Source organism: Macaca nemestrina, chromosome 3 (assembly GCF_043159975.1).
Source record: "Macaca nemestrina isolate mMacNem1 chromosome 3, mMacNem.hap1, whole genome shotgun sequence".
In the NCBI taxonomy this organism is placed as follows: Eukaryota; Metazoa; Chordata; class Mammalia; order Primates; family Cercopithecidae; genus Macaca; species Macaca nemestrina.
This window is the reverse complement of record NC_092127.1, coordinates 178,866,788-178,887,355: the sequence shown is the minus strand read 5'-3', so window position 1 is coordinate 178,887,355 and position 20,568 is coordinate 178,866,788. Positions and strand designations below refer to the sequence as shown.

The 20,568-nt window shown below is 37.1% G+C and overlaps 1 long non-coding RNA gene across 1 annotated transcript in view; it reads left to right on the top strand.

Annotated features, from left to right (window-relative positions):
- LOC139362231 (uncharacterized) overlaps positions 1-16,581 on the top strand; it is a 38,863-nt gene extending 22,282 nt beyond the window's left edge. Inside the window, exons 2-3 of the long non-coding RNA XR_011620664.1 lie at positions 6,909-6,993; positions 16,478-16,581. This is a non-coding gene — a long non-coding RNA (uncharacterized lncRNA). The remainder of the gene's footprint in view (positions 1-6,908; positions 6,994-16,477) is intronic.
- Positions 16,582-20,568: the final 3,987 nt, after the last annotated feature.

The following is a 20,568-nucleotide window of genomic DNA, read 5'->3' as shown; positions in this document are numbered from 1 at the left end:
TAAACTATATTCCCGTGACAAACAAACTAACGTATTTATAAAACAGCATGGAAACAAATCTAAAACATATATGTCATTAATTTTTACAGCACTGTATATGGATTTCAGCATAAATTAGAAGATATACATCAAGGCGACCAGAGTTCATTGCTAATGTTTATCTCTAAAACACTTGTTTTCATTCATAAGTGTTTAGATAATTTTAAAAACATTTCACATTGTTTAGATCCACTTAAGGAATCAAGGACTAAGAAGTTTGAATTCTTTAAAATATAAAGCTCATAGCTGGGCTTTTTCTGTAGTGTTGAAAACAGAAAACTAATAAATGTAGAGGCCTTTTTAAAAACTTTGTATCAAAGTAAGACCTGTGTACAGAAAGATGCACATGTCGTGTACTCAGCTTAATGTATTCTCACAGATTAAATATGTATGTCAAAAAACAGAAAGTCACCACCCTCTTAGAAGGCTCCAGATTCTTCTTTTGAGTAAAAACTCATCCATAAGGCTGATCCCATCCTCATTTCAAACCCAACACATTAGCTTTGTTTGATCGTAATATTTACTCTTTTGTGTCTTTTGGTCAAGTTGATGTTTGTGAAATTCATTCATGCTGTTATGTATAGTGGTGTTTTGTTATTCTCATGGGTATAAAGCATTTCATTGTGTAAACATATAATTTTTGCTTATTCTACTGTTGAGGGATCTTGGATCATTTCCAGATAGAGGCTACTATGAATAGCATGATAATGAACATTTGATTATATGGCTGGTTTTGAATATACATATATATATATATTTATGTGTATATATGTAGATATGCACATACATATGTCCATGTCTATATAGATATATGCATAGATGTATTTGTGTATATATGCATACATAGACATAAATGTATATATATCATAGATATATATGAATGCATCTGTAAATACATGCATATATATGTATGTATATTCAACTATATATATTTAACAACACACATATTTATATTTGTTTTTAAATGTAATATTTTATAAATACAATCTCTATTTGTTGAACCTCTGTGAAATGACTTATTTTCCTTTAATGTATTATTTCTTGCCCATAATATAAGAAAGTAATTTATTTGAAATTATTCTCAATAATAAATCTAAATAATTCATTGTCACATCATCACTAAATATTATGTTTTGGATAATTTTAGCGTTTATCTCCAGGAATAATTTGATGTATGTGTCACTTCTCTAATATTATCAACAAAGTAGTAAACCAGCTTCAGTTTAATTATCTCTAGGTAAAAGAAATGTATTTCCTGAAAAGGAAGCTACCTTGATTTTTACAAAGTTGTAATTTTAAAAAAAGCAATCATTTATATATGAAGCTGAAGTATAGCTAATACAACTTTACCTCTTTGATACTACTTTTCTTTCAAAAAAGATATGGATTTGAACTTAATTATTCTTCTGCATGATGATCTTTTAGGTACTGCAAAAAAAAAAAAAAACAAAGAAGTCATTGTGCCTCTAATAAAAGCCACTTTTCCCATTTTTAGTATTAGTAGTTGTTTCTCGATTCTTTACCATCATGTAAACATTATATTAATATAGTTTTATCTGTCACCATTCCTTTGAAATGTTGATGCTTTTTAAATTTTAGAAGAAGACTGGAAAATAGCCACAAAAATAATCAACAAATGTTATTTCTGGATTCCAGGGAATTCAATATTTGAAATAATTAATTTTTTTGAGGATTTCATAAATAAACTTAGCACTGTTTGTAAAAACAAACAAAAAATAGTCATTAAAGAGCATGGTGTCCAAAAGTGAGGAAACCCCCCTGGAGAATTGCTAGTTCAGTACAGAATGGAGCACAACTATTTCCTCATGTACTGAACATAATTTTTCTATGAATAGTATTTAATTATTTTAGTTATATTTTACAACCCCATTTGATTATTATTTCATATGTGTGATATGGTTAATCAAAATCTTACAATAACTTTCACTTATCCATTCAAACAATTATTTAGTAAACATCTACTGTCCAATACATACGAGTGCTTTAGTTCCTGCTATCGATGAGCATTCAGCTGGTGAATGAGATAGATTTGTAAATTCCAATTACAAAATGTATGATAACAGCTGCAGTATAGGTAACCAAAGCATGGCACTTAAAACAAGCATCTTAACCCATTTTGGAGACTTGTTTCATGGAATACCAAGCCCTGGAATGAAGATGGACAAGGCTTCTAAAGAAGGGAACCACAACAGGGAAGACTGTGTGTGTAATGTGGTTCTAGAAGACAGTTAGTGACATGGAAATGAGTATAGAGAGGAGGCTGAAAGTAGACCAAAGGCCAGGTTCTTAAAGGCTGACTGAAAACTCTCCTGTATTCAACAGGGCATTGGTAGGACATTTAGGTAGGAGAGTAACACGCCCGGATTGGGTGTATCTAAAGCCTCATTACAGATGCATGTTGCTCCATCATTCAGTCATTTTCACAGCACTGTATATTTATCCTTAAGAGTTTCAATTTAAATGAACATTTCATCACTGAATAAATAGCACCTCTGTAGTCAACATATAGTTTATCTTTAATGGTCAGGGACAAAACTAATAAAAAGATATTTCTTAAATCAAAATTTTGAAATTTTCATTTTTCCTGGCTCCTTTATAGATGCTAACTTCAGACTTCAAATATTTACTTAATTTTACTGGTGTTGGTGGATTTACTATCTTTGAAAACCAAGTGTGACATAATATTTCATATTAATAATGCTGTCTGAGCTTGGTTTCTCTGACTTTTGGATACTCGTTGGAATATAAAGACTATCTTCTGGAAGTGAGACGAGACCTTCACAGCTGTGCTTGCGTTAAGTGGCTTCAGTCCAAAAATAATAATGTTCTTGTATTACCATAGGGCACTGGGCTTTCCTTTGTGTTCAACATCGATTTGGGGATCTATAAAATTTAGTATGCCAAGTTTGTCATCAAATCCTTGAAACTCAGGAGAGAGAATGCAGTTTGAGGTTATTTTTGCAGAAATAGAACTTTTTATTAATGTTGGAAAATAGCCACATTAGTTCAAGAAAGAGTAGGAAAGCAGCACAGTGTCTCTTTCAGTTTGAAACAACATGCAATCTCTTCCTAAGTGCTTTATTTCAAAGAGCTAAAACTGTACAGTGTTAAGCAGCCTGAAAAGAAATCAGCTCTGGAGTGAGGACAAATAATTGAATGATGTCTTTCCTCTAAAAGACATCAGGCTTTTTGCCTGCTGCTCTTTGACATTCATCAAATCCTGCTCTTTAACATCAGTCAAATTGTCCAGGTGATAAGCACAGAACTTGTTCTGGCCAATGGCCCTGTGCCTGAATTTTCAAATTTGGCGTGGTTGGCTTGGGTTTCCTAGTTCAGCTCAGCAGGCTGCCACTGGAGTGAGTAAAGAGAGACTGTGCCCTCAGAGAACCTTGCATTAAAAATTACCTTCAGCTTTCAAACCAGATCAGCCAACCTGTACATGAGGCTGCTGGTGCATGAAATAAGAGAACCTTGAATTACCAAGCCCATCCAAAAATCTTGTCTGGTTGGCACCTGTCTTTTACTGCTGCAGTTACTCTGTGCTAAGAGTTGAATTGTGTGCCTCCCTAACCCCCACTTCCTGGATGTTGAAGTTTGAAATTTCACTATCTCAGAATAACACCTTATCTGGAAATAGGTTTGTTACAGATGTAATTAGTTAAGATGAAGCCATACTAGAGGAGGATGAACCCTTTATCCCAATATAACTGTGTCCTTATAAAATGGAGAAATGTCAACACTGAGGCATGCACACAGGAAGAGAACTCCATGAAGAATCTTCTCGAATGCTATCAGAGGGAGTTCAGTTCTGCTAATACCTTCATCTTGGACTTCTAGCTTCCAGAACTGTGAGAAAACACATTTCTGTAATTGAAGCCACCCACTTTGTTGTGTTGTGTTACATCAGTCCTAAACGAATATACTCTGTTTACTGTACTATCTCCCGGGTTTAACAAAAATTTTGGTTTTAGCTTTGTTTCATGAGCACGTCCATTGAAATAAAGGTAAACTTGACATCTTGGTACCTTGGCCTGAAAAGCAGTCTGGATTTCCTCTCCAGGTGGCTCTGCCTTGAGCTGTTCTATTATTATTATTATTGATTATTATTATTTTCTTGAGGTGGAGTCTTGTTCTGTCACCTGGGCTGGAGTGCAGTGGCGCAATCTCAGCTCACCGCAACCTCCGCCTCCTGGGTTCAAGCAATTCTCCTGTCTCAGCTCCTGAGTAGCTGGAATTACAGCCACGCTCAACCGCACCCAGCTAATTTTTATATTTTTAGTAGAGATCGGGTTTTGCCATAGAGCTGTTGTATTATAATTGCTATTATAATTGCCAAAGAGTTGTTCTTTGCAATAGAGCTGTTCTATCATAATTGCTTCTTTTAATAAAATCCAGGACTGGCACCCAGACTCAGTATCAACCAGCTTAGTGGCACACTTGCCATTTGTTCTAGAAGTTCTGTGGAAGTGATTATATACTCTCCAAAGCCCAGCAATATGCCACAATAGCAAACCTTTCCTCATGCCAGGCTAGAAAGGTCATGTGAAAAGTACTTTTGGCATAGCCCTGAAGTTACTTATGGCTGCCAAACTAGTATCACAATTCATTTTTCGTACATTGGCCCATGTACTATCTTTAACTCTGAAAATAAAGTTTACCAAGTGAAATGTTAGAAGTATGTTAGAAGTGGCATTAGAACCATCAAGGTAATTTAAGATGAGCTTAGCCTTATCTTAATTTGAAGGAAATCAGGTTACCAGCTTACAATCTTTCAAAACTCTTTATGTTGTACATTCAACAGACATGTTTGAACATTAACCGTGTGTAGCATACTCTGTAGAAGATACAAAAGTGAATTTTTAAACAGTTTCTCTCAATGTCCAACTTAATAAATATTTAGTAAGTGAGAATAAGGAATATTAACTCATTCAATAATTGATTATTTGAAACTCACTATTTGCCTGGCCCTATGCTATGTGTTATAGAAACAGTCATTCTTCTATCAAAAACATTTAATTGTGGGGAAAGACCTTTTTTAGGTTCTCAAGGAACATGTACTCTAAAAGGGAGATAAAATAAATGGAAAAATAAGTATATTAAAATCAAACGTGAATAAAAAGACTTGAATGCTAGAGGATTAGTCAAGATTCACAAATAAAATATATACACATACATAGAGAATATACATAGGATATATCTATATATAATACAGGGGATATATGTAATACATATAGAATACATACACATATACACACACACGTACACACACATAGAGCAAGAGAGAGAAGGAGAGTTTGATACATAAAGCGAGCAAGAGAGAGAGATTGATTTATTCTGAATAATTGACTAATGCAATTACAGAGGCTGAGAAGTCCCAGATCTGTAGCCCAAAGGCCCAAGAACCAGGAGAGGTAATAGTGTACGTTTCAGTCTAGGTCCAAAAACAGAAAAAAGGCTGATATCACAGCTCAAAACCATTAGGCAGAGAAAGTGAATTATCTCTTACTTAGATGTTACTCTACTCAGGCCTTTAACAGATTGGATCAGGCCCACAAACACTGGGGAGGGCCATCTCCTCTACTACGTCTATCTATGCAAATGTTAATCTTATCTAGAACCACCCATACCGGCACAACAAAAATAATGCTATTCTAAATATCTGGGCACCTCATGACCCAGTTAAGTTGACTCATAAAGTAAACGATCATAACTTCACCCCTTGTCAAATTTGCATTCATCTACATCTTCATTCATTCAAATACATCAATACTTACATTTATTCATTCATATGCATCCGTACTTTATTCGTATACATGTGTACTTAATCTACAAATAAAGGTAATTACAAAATCATAATTTCACTTAACATGATATGACCATCCTTGTACAACCAAAAATGCACTAACTCCTTCCAGAGGAAAAAAAGAAATAAAATCTTTGAGTGGTATTTACTCTTCCACTTAGTATTCTGTAACTTAAATACTATTATGTATAACGATACTTAAACTATGATGTGATGTTAATATTGTATGTTATATGAGAAATGAGTAAGAGCGGGAAGAAAACATATTTGGTGTATATATACATTTAATGATATAAGGAAAAACACTCATGGCAATTGTAGTTCTTATTTCTGTAACTGTTCATGTGGTCATAGCTGGTAATTATAATTACCTTTTTCTACCACCCACCCTGAATTTCCTTGGCCTTTAGCAAGCCCCTTAGCTGGTTGGTCTTTAACCTGTTGGAAATTCATTAGTAGGATGATTATTCCTCATTAATCCTTCCTAAATTGGGTTGGTTTAGCTTTTTATTGACCTTCATCTCAGAACATGGTGATACCAAGAAATCTCTTATATTCTAGACATACTCTTCCTTACCTCCATTGTGAAGTGACATTCCAGTTTCCCTTTGGTAGTCAGTCAGTCACCCCAGGCAGCACAATAACTCTCTTTTTTGCTGTTGATTCAGATGCATAAGGAGCCTGATGGCTGGGTGGCAATCTTAACTTCTAGTTCAACGAAATCATTGTGTGTCTCCTGATGGAAGCATTTGTCCTTTTAGAACTAAGACTTCTAGGCCAGCCAGCACTACATATAGTTGTGGGAAGAGCAAACAAAAATTTTGCTAGTGGGTCACTAGAAACAATAGTAAGTGATGTCAGACCCATTTCCATTCCTTGATTCCTAGACCTATGAATTCTGGCTATTGGAGAAACAGTCCCATATATTGGATACTGATTCAGAGCAAATACAGCCTTTGGGATAATTGCCTTAGTTCATTTTTATTGTTATAGCAGAATATCTGAGACTAAGTAATTTATCAAGAACCAAATTTATTTCTTACAGTTCCAGAGGCTGGGAGGTCTGAGATCAAGGGGCTGACACCTGGTGAGGGCCTTTTTGCTGCATCATTTCACATAGAAACAAAAAGGTAAGAGAAAGAGAGTGTGAAAGAGGGTGTGAACTCATTCCCATGAAAACAGAATTAGTTCATTTATGAGGCCACAAACCTTAAAACCTAAACACCTCTTAAATGTCCCACCTCCCAATAGTATCGCAATGGCAATGAAATTTCCACATGAGTTTTGGAGGAGACAAACATTCAAACCAGGGTATTCTAACTTTGGTCCCTCAAAAATCATTTCCTTCTTATGTACAATGTATGTTTATTCCACCCCAAAGCCTCAAAAATCTTATCACGTTCTAACATTGACTCAAAATTCCAAAATCCAAAGTCTCATCTAAATCAGACATGGATAAAATTTAAGGTACAATTCATTCTGAAGCAAATTTCTCTGCAGCTCTGAGCCTGTGAAATCAAAACATATTATCTATTTCCAAAATGCAATGGTGAAACAGGCATAGAATAAACATTCCTATTTCTTTTTTTTTTTTTTTTTTTTTGAGACGGAGTGTCACTGTGTCGCCCAGGCTGGAGTGCAGTGGCGCGATCTCGGCTCACTGCTGCAAGCTCCGCCTCCCGGGTTCACACCATTCTCCTGCCTGAGCCTCCGGAGTAGCTGGGACTACAGGTGCCCACCACCACGCCCGACTATTTTTTTTCTATTTTTAGTAGAGACAGGATTTCACCGTGTTAGCCAGGATGGTCTCGATGTCCTGAACTCGTGATCCACCCACCTCCGCCTCCCAAAGTGTTGGGATTACAGGCGTGAGCCACCGCGCCCGGCCTGAATAAACATTCCTATTTCGAAAGGCAGAAATAGCAGGCGAGAAGAAAGGGATAACTGGCCCCAAGTAAGTCCAAACTCCGACAGAACAACAACATTAAATCATAAGACTCTGAAATAATCTTTCTTGGTTCCATGTCTGCCCTCCTGGATATACTGGGATGGGGTTGGATCCCTAAGGCTCCAAGGCAGCCCAGCTCATGTGACTTTAATGGGAACAGCCTACACAGCAGCTTTTGTGGTAGAAAGCTGTGTGTCTCATACCTGCAGCTCTTCTAGGCTAGAGTTACATGTTGGTGTATCTCTATTTCTAGGTCATGTCATGGATTATCAGGGCTTTCTTTACTACTAATAGTAGAGTCATTAGTATCTTTCAATCTAGTCAGATTACAGACCCAGTTTCAGAAAATCTGGAACCAATTCAGGAAACTTATTCTTAATATTCTGTTCCTTCAGAACCACTTCTGGTGCAAATAGGATATATCTATATATATAGATGCTGGAGATTGCGATGGGTATTGAGGTGGATCATATGAGTAGTGCTAGTGTGAGTGGGAGGAAACTTTTTCATAGTAAATGTATAAGTTGGTCGTAATGGAATCGGGGGTATGCTGCTCGGATTCATAGGAATAGGGAAGTCAGGAATAGTGTTTTAATGGTAAAACATGTCGTGAATAGTTCTGGTGAGTGGGTGGGGTAGAATGTGCCTAGGAAAATTGTGGTTGTTAGGGCGTTTATTATGATGATGTTTGTGTATTCGGCTATGAAGAACAGGGCGAATGGACCTGCAGCGTATTCAATGTTAAAGCCTGATACTAATTCTGATTCGCCTTCTATGAGGTCAAAAGGGGTTCGGTTTGTTTCTGCTAGTGTGGAAGTAAATCATATTATGGCTAGGGGCCATGATGGTAGGAGGAGTCATAGGTGTTCTTGCATTGTAATGAGTGTATTAAGGTTAAATGAGCCGCTTATTAGTAGGACTGATAGTAGGATAATAGTGAGGGTGACTTCGTATGAAATTGTCTGGGCGACGGCTCGTAGGGCTCCGATTAGGGCGTAGTTTGAGTTTGATGCTCATCCTGACCATAGGATGGAATAGACGATTAGGCTAAGTATGGCTAGGGTGAATAGGAGTCCTAGGTTGAAGTTGATTAGAGCGTTGGGTATGGGGAGGGGGGTTCATAGGAGAAGGGTAATGAAGAAGGCTAAGGCGGGTGTGATAATATAGAGGGTGGTGGTAGATGTTGAGGGTTTTAGGGGTTCTTTAGTGAAAAGTTTTACTGCATCAGCGAAGGGTTGTAGTAGTCCATATGGACCTACAACATTGGGTCCTTTTCGTAGTTGTATGTAGCCTAGTAACTTTCGTTCAACGAGTGTGAGGAATGCTATGGCAGTTAGTGTAGGTATAATTAGAAGTAGGAGGTTTACTGTGGTCATGGTGTTAAGAAGAGGGGTTGAACCTCTGGTTATAAAGTTTTAAGTTTTATGCAATTACCGGGCTCTGCCATCTTAACAAACCCTGTTTTCGGGTGGAATATGTGGTATTTTGCTAAATTGAGACTAGGTCATTTATGTAATGAAGGCGCTTTAGTGAAGTGGGCCTTATTTCTCTTGTCCTTTCGTACAGGGAGAAATGTACAATAGATAGAAACCGACCTGGATTGCTCCGGTCTGAACTCAGATCACGTAGGACTTTAATCGTTGAACAAACGAACCCTTGATAGCTGCTGCACCATTAGGATGTCCTGATCCAACATCGAGGTCGTAAGCTCTATTGTCGATATGGACTCTAGAATAGAATTGCGCTGTTATCCCTAGGGTAACTTGTTCCGTTGATCAAATTATTGGATCAATTATGAGTTAGTTCGCTTTGACTTGTGTGGTCTTGGCATGTATTGTTCGGAGGTTTTATTGTGCTCCGAGGTCACCCCAACCAAAATTTTTAATGCAGGTATAGTAGTTTAGAGGTCCGTGGGTTTGTGAGGTTTTTGATTGCATTAATAGATTAAAGCTCCATAGGGTCTTCTCGTCTTATTATTTTATGCCCGTCTCTTCACGGGCAGGTCAATTTCACTGGTTGAAAGTAAGAGACAGTTAAACCCTCGTGGTGCCTTTCATGCGAGTCCCTATTTAAAGAACAAGTGATTATGCTACCTTTGCACGGTCAGGGTACCGCGGCCGTTAAACGTGTGTCACCGGGCAGGCAGTGCCTCTAATACTAGTAATGCTAGAGGTGATGTTTTTGGTAAACAGGCGGGGTTTGAGTTTGCCGAGTTCCTTTTACTTTTTTTAACCTTTCCTTGAGGCATGCCTGTGTTGGGTTAACAGTGAAGGTAGCATGGGCTTGTTTGTGCTTGCTATGCCTGGCTGTTAAGTGTCGGTGAGGCTTTCGGTCCGATTTAGGCTTATGCAGTGGAGAAAATATTCATGTTACTTATACTAGCATTATTGCTTCTATATGGTGATAGATTAATCCAATGTGGTGTGAGGAGTTCAGTTATGTGTTTGGTATTTTTGAGATGGTTGATGTTGAGCTTGAACGCTTTCTTAATTGATGGCTGCTTTTAGGCCAACTATGGTAGTTGAGGGTTTTACTCTCTCCGTAAGGTTTTTTCCTAGTGTCTAAAGAGCTGTCCCTCTTTAGACTAGCAATTAAGCTTACAGGGGGATTAGGTAGTTCTGTGGGTAAGCTTAAGGTTGAACTAAGATTCTGTCTTGGATAACCAGCTATCACCAGGCTCGGTAGGCTTGTCACCTCTACCCAAAAATCTTCCCACTATTTTGCCACATAGATGGGTGTGCTCTTTTAGCTGTTTTTGGGTAGCTCGTCTGGTTTCGGGGAATTTGGCTTATAGTTCTCTTCGTAAAATTGTTTCTAGCTAATCCATTATGCGAAAGGTACAGGGGTTAGTCCTTGCTGTTTTGTGCTTGGGTAGTTTTCTATCTTTCCCTTACGGTACTATATCTATAGCGCCAGATTAAAATTTCTATCTCCTATACTTTGTGTAGGTAAATGGTTTAGTGTGTGTTGGTTTGTTATTAGTGTTGATTATGCTTAGGGCTAGTGTTGGCTCAAGGTAATCAAGTGGTATTGAGATTTCCTGGGTGTAAGCCAGGTGCTTTGTATTAAGCTATGCCTTGATTTACCCAAGTGCACCTTCCAGTACACTTACCATGTTACGACTTATCCCCTCTATATAAATATTAGGGTGTTTAGTTAAGATGTTCCTTAAATATATTTGAGGGGAGTGACGGGCGGTGTGTGCGCGCTTTATGGCCTGGTTCAATTAAGCACTCTATTCTTAATTTACTGCTAAATCCTCCTTGGACTCTCAAATTTCATAAGAGTTTTCGTGGAATTTTCTGATATAGAAAATGTAGCCCATTTTTTACCGTCTCATGGGCTACACCTTGACCTAACGTTTTTGCGGGGGGGGGGGCGTTTGCGCTCACTCTGTAACCTTCATCAGGGTTTGCTGAAGATGGCGGTATATAGGCTGAGCAAGAGAGGGTGGGGTGGATCGGGGTTTATCGATTATGGAACAGGCTCCTCTAGGGGGATGTAAAGCACCGTCAAGTCCTTTGAGTTTTAAGCTGTTGCTTGTAGTATTCTGGCGAGTAGTTTTGTTGTTTAACTACTGAGGTTTAGGGCCAAGCATAGTGGGGTGTCTAATCCCAGTTTGGGTCCTGGCTATTGTGTGTTCAGAAGCTTTAAAGCCACTTTCGTAGTTTATTTTACATCGGCTAGGGTTTTACAGTTTAGATGGAGTTTAGCTTTATTGTGTCAGATCTTAAACACCCTCTACGCCGATCTCTATTAGCTAGGGTCAATCGTGTGACCGCGGTGGCTGGCACGAAATTAACCAACCCTAAATATAGCATGGCTTAGTTAAACTTTCGTTCATTGCTAAATATTTATCACTGCTGTCTCCCGTGGGGGTGTGGCTAGGCAAAGCGTTTTGAGCTGCATGTGCGTGCTTGATGCTTGCTCCTCTTGGTCATGATGGTTTGTAGGGCGTCTTCACTGGAGCGAAGATGCTTGCATGTGTAATCTTGCTAAAAGCCAATAGAAAGGCCAGGACCAAGCCTATTTGTTTATGGGGTGTGCAAACCCATCTAGGCATTTTCAGTGTCTTGCTTTGGGTGGGTTTAAGCTACATAAACGGAGGTGTTAGCACAATTGTGAGGTAATTTCTTTCGGGTTGTGTGGAGGGAGTTTGTTGAGGGTCAGTGTTAAGAGTGTTTAGCGAAGTAAATACTTATTAGTTGAGGGGATGGCAGTTGGAGTCGTGCACACCTAAAAGATGAAAATATAGGCTCCGATCGGATATATTAAGACTTTTGTTTTTGGGGTTTGGCAAGAGTGGGTTTTGGATAAAGATTGGAGATGGGGGTGGGGGGGTTTGATGAGATATTGTTGTGGTTTGTGGTGTGGTGGGAGTGGTGTTACTAAGATGATTATTGGTATGTCCTACAAGCATGGATTAAATAACACCTTGCTAAGGTTTGCGTGGAGCTAGAATATTGAACGTAGGTGCGATCAACAACTGCATTGTACTAGGAATCAAAGACAGGCGCATTCAGGACGGGATGTGGTGGGAGTCAGCATTCTGCAATGAGGTTGCGTGCAGACCAGAGATAAAAGATACCAAATGCATGGAAAGCTCCCGTGACTGGTTAATAGGGTGATAGACCCGTGATCCATCGAGATGTCTTATTTAAGGGGAACGTGTGGGCGATCTTGATTGTTATGGCCCTGAGGTAAGAACCAGATGCCGGATACAGTTCAGGTATAGCTACCCCCACGAGTTATGGGCCCGGAGCGAGGAGAGTAGCACTCTTGTGCGGGATATTGATTTCACGGAGGATGGTGAACAAGGGACTCCTAAGTGAGGGGGGGCATCCGTGGTGAGGAGGATTGTTTAATAGATATGTACTATGTACGATGAACGACTTAATGTACTATGAACGATTAACATAAATTGGTGTAGTTGATATTCGTAGGGAGGACGGGTTGGATTTGGAGTAAGCCATATTATGTGTTACTGTTGATGGTTCCTATTGGGGTTCCTGCTTGTAAGCATGTTTTTCAAGAATGTTAGGTTGGTATGTAATAATATGTTTTATGTACAGTCAAGCATATATAGTACTATATAATATACATGCTGACTAGCAGTATATAGATATATAGATATATCCTATTGGTTTATTGAGGAATAGAGCATTGCAGTGGGAGTACTCATATCATAGTAAACTATGTGCATATTCAGGAACATAAAGGGAGACAAAGGTTTTTAAAGTAAAAACAAAAAATTTTATATAATTGTCTTGAAATGATTATCCTTGGCTGCAAAGATCAATAACAAGGATATATTTATCTTATTGGTTCTGGAGAACCCTGAATAACACAGGTTTTGGTACCAAGAGTGATTCTAGAGGAACAGAATAGTTAAAATAATATTATATATTATATTAATATAGTATATATAATAGTAATATACTATAAATAATATTAATATATACATTAATAAAATATATTAATATATTAAGGATATATATACATATATACACACACATGAATTTATATTATAAGGAATTAGCTCACATGCTATTGGAGGCTGAGAAGTCCCATGTTTTGCTATACGCAAGCTGGAGACCCAGGAAAGCCAATGTTGTAATTCTGGTCCATGTCAGAAAGCATGAGGATCAGGGAAGACAACAGTGTAAATACCAGTCCAAGGGCAAGAGAACTGATGTCTCAGCTCAAGTAGGCACACTGAAAGAAAAAGGGGCAGATTTCTGCTCTTCAACATTTTATTCTATTCAGGCCTGCAGTGGACCAATGATGCCTACCTACATTGCAGAGGACAATCTCCTTTTATGAATCCATTGATTCAAATGCAAACCTCATGAAAACGCGGAAAAGTTGTGGTTAATCTGGGACCCCATGGTACAGTCAAGTTGAAATATAAAAGTAACCATCACAATGTATATATGACAATTTCTTATAATCATTGTGTGTCTATATATATACACATATATACACTCTTTGTGTAAATACATGTCCTGCATACATATATATATTCTCTCTGTATATGTATCTATATATGTATACAGATATATACACATATGTATATATTCTGAGAATATATATGTGTATATAGAACATATATAGATATAGATATTGTATAGGTATATATACAGAGAGAATATATAGGTATATAGGTATGTAGAATATGTAGGTATATATATATGGTAGGCATATATATGGATATATATAGAATATGTAGGTATATATGGTATATAGAATATGTAGATATATGTATGGTATATATATGGACATTGTGTGTATATATATACACACACACATGCTTGTATATAGTCATGAGTCACTTAATAATGTTCCAATAACATTAGTAATAATGTCAATAACATGACATAGGCAATGTCATTGTGTGAACACGATAGAGTGTTCTTCCACAAACTTATGAATATGGCATAGCCTATTGCTCCTGGGTTACAAATCTGTACAGCACATTACTATATTACTTAGGCAATTGTAAGATAATAGTGAGTATCTGCATATATAAACATAGAAAGGGTACAATAAATATAAAAGATAAAAAATGGTACATCTGTATCGGGCACATGCTATGAATGGAGTTTGCGGAACTAGAAGTCATTCTGGTGAGTCAGTGTGTGAGTGATAAGTGACTGAAGGCCTAGGACATCATTATACACTTGCAGCTACACTTAGGCTACATTAGATTAAAAATAATTTTCTTTATCCAATAACAAATTTACCAGCTTATTTAACTTTTTTTTTACCTTATAAGCTTTTTAACTATTTTAGCATTTAACTATTTTAACATTTTAACTCTTTTGTAATAACATTTAACTATTTTAACTATTTTAACATTTTAACTCTTGTAATAACAGGTTAAAATGCAAATACATTAAGCAGCTTTAGAACATATTTTCTTTCTTTGTATCCTGATTCTATGAACTTTTTTTCTATTTTTCTATTTTTTACTTTTTAAATATTTTTGTTAAAAAAAAAGACATAAACACACACATTATCCTAGGCCTATACACGTTCAGGATCATTGAGATGTCACTAGGTGATTGAAGTTTTCCAGCTCCTTTATAATCTTGTGGGAACACTGTCACATATCTTGTCCATTGTTGACCAAAATATCAATATAGTGTATGACTATGAGCACACACACACATACACACATACACAAAGCATATAAGTATATATGTGTGTATGCATATAAACACACACAGATAATATATGTATATATAGAGAGCACATAAGCATATACACAGAGTATATAGCACATATATATACACACATACACATATATACATACACTATGTATACATACACACACACACACACACAGACTGATTTGTTATAAGGAATTGGTCTATCCTCACTAGGGAGAACAGTCTACTTTACTTAGTCTGCAAAGTCAAATGTTAATATTATCCAGAAACACCCTCACAGACACATCCAGAATAATGTTTAGCCAAATATCTGGGCACCTTATGGTCCAGGCAAGCTGACACATAAAATTAACCATCACATAGAGTTAGTCTGGAAAAATATCTAAAATGAAAAATACCTATTTTTTTCAAGATTTCTCTTTATGTTGAGGAAGATAATTGCCAGTGATGATTTATCTGACAAGCAATAGTATACAAGGGTAGGAACTAAATCGGCAGCATGAATTCCTGAGTTCTAGTTTTTGCTGTGCTGCCAACGTTCTGTGTATTTATGGATACGCTCTCTCAGTATTATTTTTATCATCTTTGTAATCTGGTTAATTGGCCTGGATAATCATTAATTTTCCTATTATTTTTGAGATGATATCTTACCAAATTAGCACAATTGGAGCAAGAGACCAATGATTTACACATTTCAGATTTTCTCTGACTGCATGCTGGCCTGCTACCATTGTCTGTACAAGACTGAAACATCTCCAATAACATGAGCTATTGATGAAATAGCTAGTAGTAATAGAGAACTTTCTTTTGTTTTTCTTTTTTTTTTTTTTGAGACAGAGTCTTGCACTGTTGCCCAGGCTGGAGTTCAGTGGCATGATCTTGGCTCACTGCAAGCTCTGCCTCTTGGGTTCATGCCATTCTCCTGCTTCAGCCTCCCGAGTAACTGGGACTACAGGTGCCCGCCACCCCGCCCGGCTAATTTTTTGTGCTTTTAGTAGAGACGGGGTTTCACTGTGTTAGCCAGGATGTTCTCAATCTCCTGACCTTGCGATCCGCCCTCCTCGGCCTCCCAAAGTGCTGGGATTACAGGCGTGAGCCACCACGCCCGGCCAAGAACTTCCGTATCAGATGCAATGCTATGAATCTGACTGTTTCTATCATGTGATTTTTCACTACAAATCCAGGGCATAGGTGCTTATGCTATCCGCTACATTTGATAGATGAGAAAAAGGGCTCTGGGTTATCAGTTGGTAACTGAACATCAGATTTTCACCCAGGGGCACCTGACCCCAGAGCCTGAGATCTTGAACTCTAGGTTTATTTGGCGAGTTGAATGATGGTCCCCAAAAGATATGTTCTAACCTTTCCAATGTGTGAAGGTGAACTTATTTGAAAAAGGTTGTTCATGAATATAATGAAGTTAAGGATCTCAAGAAGAAATCACACTAGGTTAGGAATAGTTGCTAAGTCTAGTATCACCTGCTTTTATAACAGACAATGAAGAGGACACACAAGACAGAAAACCAGGTAAAGACAGAAGCAGACTGGACTCATACTACTTCTAGGCAAGAAACATCTGGAGACACAAGAAGATTGAAATGGTAATATAGGATTCTCACCTATTGCCTTTGGAGATACTGTGGCCCTGATGACATCTTAATTTTAGGTGTCTCTTCTGTGGAATTGTGAGAGAATAAATTTCTGTTGTTTTAAGCCAGCAGGTTTGAGTTAAATTTTTACAGTGAATCTGGAATACTGACAGAGCTTGAATCTGGTGGTTCTTCAAAATCATATGAAGCTTTTCTTCAGTAATGTCAGGAGGGCTTGAGTTCACAAAAATTAAGTAAGGATGATATTTGTACTCCAGGTCATTTAGTTGCCACCAGCCAGTAGAAAACTGTACTTGGCAATGATCAACCCACCCTACACCTCCATAACCCTTAGCTGTGTTAGGGTGACTGCAATCACCCACATGCATGGCAACTGCCTCAGCAAGATATCCACCGTTCTGTACTGTGAGTGCAGTGAACTTTCCTTATGAAATCATGGCTCAGAAATTACTGACAAAATATTGCAATGGCTCTGATTTTTTTATTTGAACTATAAAATACAATATTAACAGAATGCAAAACGTTTCAAAATTAGAGAGTTAGTCATAGTGTTCGTGAAGCAGTTCCTTTCTCTGATCATCTGAAAAGTAGATTATAATTATTCAGTGAGATAGTAGGAAAGTTAAGGCTACAACGCATGTAAACTCTCTAATCTGAAATCTCAGAGTTTTGATGTGTTATTTGGTTTTATCATAGATATTTGATTCAGTGGGAAATAGCCACTTCAATTGCATATACTCCTTGGGATTTATTTTTATTTTATTTTATTTATTTATTTATTTATTTTTTGAGACGGAGTCTCGCTCTGTCGCCCAGGCTGGAGTGCAGTGGCGCGATCTCGGCTCACTGCAAGCTCCGCCTCCCGGGTTCACGCCATTCTCCTGCCTCAGCCTCCGGAGTAGCTGGGACTACAGGCGCCCACAACCGCGCCCGGCTATTTTTTTGTATTTTTAGTAGAGACGGGGTTTCACCGTGGTCTCGATCTCCTGACCTTGTGATCCGCCCGCCTCGGCCTCCCAAAGTGCTGGGATTACAGGCGTGAGCCACCGCGCCCGGCCACTCCTTGGGATTTAAAAGGAATTTTAATTCCTTTTAATTTTAATTCCTGAAGCAAATTTCTCTGCAGCTCTGAGCCTGTGAAATCAAAACTTGTTATCTATTTCCAAAATGCAGTGGGGAAACAGGCATAGAATAAACATTCCTATTTCATTTTTTTAAAATTAAAATTTACCTAATTTTAAAATTAAAATTAAATTTAAAGGGAATTTTTAATTAAAATTAAAAAAGGATTTAATTTTCTGGAAATTTATTCTTGGCTAAAAAGTTGTTTTGCTCCCTCTTTGTAATATTAGAAGTCACCAGATTTTTGTCAAGTCCCTAGGTGAAGAGGGCTTTAATTTTGGGAAATCCCATAAAAGCTTAGTATAAGTATAGTGAGAACATAAATCTATATAAACCTTAGTCAATAAAATAATCTCAAAGGTGCAATTTCCTAGTCTGTAAAAAGAGCGTGGAAATAACACCTACCTTGTAGGAATCTTTGCAAGATAACTGTGAAAATTAGGTGATACCTAATATAGTTCTTGGAACAGAGACATATAGTCCATATTGCTTTTATTTTTGCCAGTGGCTTTAAATAAACTTGAAATAGATTTTCTTTTTCAATCTCATCTGTTTTATATGTTTTCTTAAGTACATGTTTCTTATAAATAGTTTTTTAGAGAAACATTATTCTAGGGTATTCTATATGTATTAAACCCTTATAAGAATTTTTGTTAGGTGTTTATTTAGAAAAGATGTGCAATCCTTGTTTAATGAGCTGATCATAAAGGCAATACACTCAATAAGGAAAGATAATGTATTATGGTAAAGTAATAATTTTAACTCCATGCATGCTTTGTTGAATCAAGAATATTTTTGTCTCTATACAAGAAACAAACAGAACTTGTTCCTTTTAAATCCCAAGGAGTACATGCAATTGAAGATTATCCATGATTTTCTCATTTTGCCGAGCTTTTCAGCAGTCTATTTTATTCAGCTTTGGGAAAAGGATTGTTCACAAGAAAAGAAGGATTTCTTTGATTTACTATTTTGTTTTGATTTCATGATGAAAATAACATATTTAGTTAATTAAGTTTTTGAAAGACCAGCTTTTCCCTTTCTTCTTTCTTTAGCTTCTTTTTCTAAGAAGTACCACTGAGGCCCCTTTGGATACCTAGCAAACTTTTTTTTTTGTTTGGTAAACTGTAAAATTTTCTCTTTTCATTAGTAAACAATGAGTAAGAATGAGTAATTAGGAAATTATATCAGTAAAGTGTCATGGGAAAGCTGTCTTAGCTCTATAACCATAGGCTTTCTACTGGTGCAAACTGATTTAACAGGTAACTGGAATTCCTTTTATAATCTTTATAATAAGAAGAATTAAGATTTGCTAAATGCATTCTGTTGTCTGAGAATCATAATAAAACTTTCTAGATATTAACTCATGTAATCCTCATCCTATAGCCATTTAAAAAGTGAGGAAACCGGAGCTCAGAGCATTTATATAACTTGTTTAAGGTCACACAGTTAGTACCAGTTAATGATGAAGAAAAGTCAGCTGTTATTACAGCTACTAACAAAAATACAGTGATGATATCTAACTTATTAGTAGTGGATGATGTCTATTGAGCAAAATGACTCAGACAATGCATAGGTTTACATTGTCACTATGTGCTTAATCAAGTAGTATTTCTCACTAAATTGCATGGCAGTTTCCAAATGCATGTGTTGGTTCAGCTTAATGTTTTGGTTAAGCTTCAGAGACACAGAGCAATATCAACGTAATCAATAAAAGCACAACATTTAGAATTAAGTTGAGAAGTGGCAGAGGAAACTGGCAACCCATTGTTATCTATTTCTGCATAAAAATTACAACAACGTTGGAACTTAAAATAATATTCATTTGTTTACTCACAGTATTTGTAGGTCAGGAGTCTGTGCACAACTCTCCTGGGTCCTCTGCATCAGAGTCTCTCATGCGGCACCATTCAAAATGTCAACAAGGGCTACGGTTTCATATGCAGGCTCAAATGGAGAATCTGCTTCCAAACACACTTGCGTGGTTGTATGCAAAATCACATTTCACTGGGGCTGTTGGACTGAGAGCCAGAGTTTCTAGCTGTCTGTTGGCAGGAGGTCATCATCAGTTCCTTGATCCATGGGTCTTCCCAACATGTCAACTTGCTTCATTAAACACTCAAGGGAGAGAGTCAGCTACCAAGGTGGAAATGAGACTTTTTTGTAGTGTAATCATGGAAGTGACATCTCCTAACTTTGAAGTATTTCACTGATTACTGAAGAGAAAGAATTATGAAAGGTTGTAGATATGAGGTTACAGTAATTATTGACGGCAATCTTAGAAGCAATTTGTTACAATCCCTTTCCTCTTCTTTTGCCATTCTGCTATGTTCCAGAAATAATGCTCAGTATTCCTGATGCCTTGCTGGGAATAAAGAGGGGACAACATTCTTCAGTTGGGTTCCCTGTCACTGAAATCTCCTTTCTGGTGCCTGTGATATATTTTTTCTGGCTCTCTATCCTATCCTTTTGGATTGTACAACTTTATAGGGATTCATTCACTAGCTATCAAATGTACATTCTGTTGTCACACCGAGATGTGTAGTCTATTTTAAAAAATAAAGACTAGTTTTTGTAGCAGTTTTATGTTCACAACAAAGTTGAGCAGAAAAATACAAAGACTTTTCATATACCTTCTAACCCCACACACGTGCAGTATCTCTCACTATCAATATGCCACAGCAGAATGGTATATTTGTTACAATTAATGAATATAAGTGATATATCATCATCACCCAAAGTCCATAATTTACATTAGGGTTCATTCATGGTATTGTACATTCTATGGGTTTTGACAAATGTATAATGACATGTATCCATAATTATATTATAAAATAGAATGAATTCACTACCCTA